Here is a 4,654-nt window from a genome sequence, read left to right as displayed (position 1 = left end):
CTTGAAGTGTGGCCCTGAGAAATGGCAAGGGCAGACGGCACCTCTCCACAAACAATTTAGAATCTAGTGGGGGAGACAGATAAGTAAGTAGACAAGTATACAATGGGAATATGAGCAAAGTGGGTGAGGCAAAAGAGAAGGAGTACCCACGCTGCCTAAGAAATGTGTTGTTAAGTGCCATCGAGTTGGTTCTGACTCACAGTGACCCTCTATATAAGGTTTCTGAGGAGCAGCTGGTTGATTTGAACCACTAACCTTGCATTTCAAACTGACCTTGCAGTCCATTGTTTATTGTGCAGTGTGTAACTGTATTTACTCATTCAACAATCTTTACTGAGCTCCTGCTCTGTCTCAGGCTGTGCTCTAAGCATTCGACCATTCGTGTTCATGGGGGTGTTTGGGAGAGTCAGGAAAGGTCACTTTGAAGTTGTGACATTTAATATCCACTTTGAATGACAACAAGGAGCCAACCACATGGCAACCAGGGAAAAGAACATGCCGGGCCAAGAGAGTAGGTGCACTTGCTCCCAAGTATGCCATTTGACACGTAACCACAGTGCGTTTAGGAATTCACTTCAGTGAATTGAGTGTTGAAATGCAGGCAGTACTGACCCAGTGATACCAACATATCAGTAATGTCCTGTGCGGTATTTCTCCCCTAGTAGAAGATCCAGACTGGGATCATTGTGTTGCCAAGGCTAACTTTTTAAAAAAATCTGAAACATATGCTTTACAGATAATGCCTTTCTTTTTTAAGGACATTGAAAATTTTGGAATTCAGAACTTCTTTTAATAAAAATAAATGATATAAGTTAACATCTACCAAGTACTTACTGGTACTTAAGATAATTCCATATAGTTTCATTCTATTTTTCTATAAACTTTTGAAGCCCCCTGGTTGACGATTTCAGTGAATCTTTACCATTCCATGAAGCAAATGCTACTATTATCCCATAATGTCTCCAGTCGAGTTCTGGTGTAGCGCTGTAAGATAAGCATTGGACTGCTAACTGAAAGGTTGGTGGTTCAAACCCACCAGCTGCTCCTTGGAAACCCTGTCTATACAGGGTCACTATGAGTCAGAACCAACATGACAGCACTGAACAGCAACAGCAGTGTCTCCAGACAGGAAATATCAAGAGTCAGGACCAAGAACCCAGGTCTCCTGGCTCCAGAGCCCGTGTTCTTACTGCTTCAGTGGTATATGTGTTGTCAATATCTCTGCAATGTCAGAAAGGAAACAGGAAGTAAAGTCAGTGATCTGGAAACAGGCTGAGGACTCACTAGCAAATTAAAAACCCACCTTCCTGTCACTTGTGTTGGAACACAAGCCCAACCCTTTGGGGTACCCATCCCCTCCTCTCTGAAATGTCAGTAATCATACTGCTCTTCTGTCTTTAGACACTCATCCATTCATCCACCCATCCATTTGTTTCAGCAGTAAACATCTAAATACCTGCTGCATGCCAGTCATGGGTTTCTAAATTAATGGTGTAATAGTGTATTTCTTATTATAAAATGCTAGAACGAAACAATGAAAATGGGAACACAACAGTACTTCCTTTGCTTTGACTAGTGACCCACTCTAGTGTTGGAGCCTTTGCTCAGAGTCATTGTCTACCTTTACCTTGGACCCGTGAGTAAATCCTCCAGGTAGGGTGAGATGTGGTGTTTCTGAGAAATCATTTGCATTACTCATGGTGAGTTGCACTGGTGAAGGGTTTGCATATCTAAGTGTGTCCCTATGAGAAGCATTACCTTTCTTAAAGAAACAGATGTTTTCATTATTGTTGCTGTAAAGGAGATACCAAAATAGTTTGAAAAGCAGTCTAATTACCCTCATTGCCTTTTGAGTCAAGTAGCTTTGTCTCCAGATGAATTACAAGGAAACTGAAAACCAAGAAAGCTAAGAGAAGATGTGAAGGAACTTGCAGAAGACCAATGATGGGCCATTAGCTTTTGTTTTTTGTATTTCCTGCAAGTGCAATTGTTCTGTCCTAGGTTTACTGCCAGCCTTGTTTATCTGTAGAGGAACATGCTTTTATCACCCTGGGAAAAAAACTGTTTTTCCCTCCAGAGTTTTAAATGCTTGAGATGATGATAATGGCAACCCCCTCCACACATACACACACACACACACATACAGCAAATATTACTAATAATGGTAAACACCCATATCATGCTTATTCTTATTCCAAGCACTCTTCTAACTGATGTTAAGTTGTTAAGTGCCTTCGAGTCGGTTCCGACCCATAGCGACCCTGTACAGGGTTTCCGAGGGTGTAAATCTTTACGGGAGTAGAAAGCCTCATCTTTCTCCCGCGGAGCGGCTGGTAGTTTTGAACCGCTGACCTTATGGTTCGCAGCCCGATTCGTAACCACTACGCTACCAGAGAACTGATAGTCAAGTGAAATCTGGCAACAACACTATGAGTTAGGTATTATTATTATTTTTTCCGTATGAGGAAACAGGCTCACTTTCTAACTAGTGTAATAATGGGCATTTTGTCTTCAAAGAAAGACATCTGCTTGGATGAACTAATGCCCAACTGTAATGTGGAGGCCTTCTGCTTATTAAACTAGAGTTTGTTTCTAAACTCCGGGAGAATAACATTCTCTTGAAGTTATTTTCTGTCTTTACAGAAGCTTATAAATTTTCTGTTACATTTGGTGCTGCAGGATAATGCGCTGGACTGCAAGGTCAGTTTGAGCCACAAGGTTGGTGGTTCAAACCCACTAGTCGCTCCTTGGAAACCCGATGGCATTTAACAACAGTAACAACAACATTCATAATAGAAGTTAGCTCTACCGTCTGTGAATTGTTAGAATAAAGGCTAGAAGCCCATTAGTAGGCATGTTGCTACCATGAGCATATTTAATTTCTCAGAACTCCTGGTACTGCTTCATGGAAATCTTAACAATTCTTAAAACCAGCGAACCCCCTCAGAAGCCAGGCTAAGAGAACTGATGTGATGTGCAAGTTACTGACAGACTCACACTGCAACCCAGGGGCTCTCAACTCCTAATCTAGAGCTTTTTATTTTTAAAACACGACACCTTGCTGCCTTATTAAACACAATTAAGAAATGTATGAAATGTGCTAGTCACCTGGAGTAGACAAATGAAATGGACAGTTATAACTATTAACCTAGTTCATAAATTTCCATGGATGGAAGCTTTTTATTCACTTTAACTTGGAAAAACAGCCAGAGATCCTGCTCATCTGAGACTGTTGTAATAGAAAGAATAAGATCGGAGCACTTATCACACAGTTGTTGAGCAGAATGACTGGGGAAAAAACACAAAGTAGGAGCAATCTCCAAGATGTTCAAAGAGAGTGTGGCAAGGAGCAAGCCATTTTGAATTTTAATCTAAAGAGGAAGGTTTCGGAGCTAGGCTCTCTACCCCAGGCTTTGAACTTCAGCAGTACTAGACTTGTATATGTGCAGTGCTATCAGTTTGCAAATGTTCCGGTTGAACTTGTACCAAATGGGATTCATGGATTTCAATTCAGCTGACACCGAATGAGTACTTGTCATGAACTTGATACTGGTGACAGATATGACACAGTCTCTGCCTTTCTGAGAAGAGGTGGATGTACCCATGAGGGAGGGAATCCAAGATCTGCAGAGCAGACACACAACGAAGAGTGCCATTAGCTCTGAGCCCAGGGGAGAGGAAGGCCGCCTGGAAGACTGGCCATCAATGAGAAGTTAAAAGCTGGAGAGGCAAAGCTAAAAGGGAGGGCAAGCATTTCATTCAGGAATTTGGGTTTGGTGGAAGTGAAATAAGGAACCCTAGTGGTGCAATCATTAAGTGCTCAACTGGTCACCAAAAGGTTGGTGGTTTGAACCCAGGAGAAAGATGTGACAGTCTGCTTGCATAAAGATGAACCCACTGCCACCGAGTGGATTGCTGCTCATAGCAACCCTATGGGACAGAGAGAACAGCTCCTTAGTGTTTCCGAGACTGTAAATCTTTATGGGAGCAGATCACTTCAGAGTTCTAGTGTGAAGCAGCTGGTGGTCTGAACCACTGACATTGTGATTAGCAGCCCAACATTTAACCTGTGCTACCAGGACTCCTCATGTATAGCTGTATAAAATCTACTGCTCTGAAGCCATTCCAACTCTTAGTGACCCTATAGGATCCTATAGGGTTGCTGAGACTCTTGCTGGTGGGTTTGAACTACTGACATTGTGGTTAGCAACCTGATGCTTAACCCACTGCGCCACCAGGTCTCATTTCCATAAGGATTGTTGTTGAGTGAGTTCTGACTCATAGTGACCCTGTATATAGGGTTTCTGAGGAACAGCTGGTGGGTTTGAACCAGTGACCTTGTAGTTGACAGTCAATTGCTTATCCTGTAGCACTACAACAGGACTCTAAAGATTCCAGCTCTGGAAACCCTATGGGGGTACTTCTCCCGTGTCCATTGGGGTTGCTATGAGTCAGAACTGTCTTCATGGCAGTGGCTTGGGTTTTGTTTGTTTTGGGGGGGAGGAGGGTGCGGTTTGAATCTTTAAACAATGCTTTGTCTAGTTTTTCAGCCCAGTTTTACTGATGAAGCTAAATGACTTCCCCAAGGTCCCGTGGCGAAAACCAGAATGAGAGTCAAACCCAGACAGTCTGACCCTTACTGTTTCCCTCACAA

The sequence above is a fragment of the Chrysochloris asiatica genome, unplaced genomic scaffold (genome assembly GCF_000296735.1).
Source record: "Chrysochloris asiatica unplaced genomic scaffold, ChrAsi1.0 scaffold00076, whole genome shotgun sequence".
Classification (NCBI taxonomy): Eukaryota; Metazoa; Chordata; class Mammalia; order Afrosoricida; family Chrysochloridae; genus Chrysochloris; species Chrysochloris asiatica.
Note: the sequence above shows the minus strand (reverse complement) of the source record.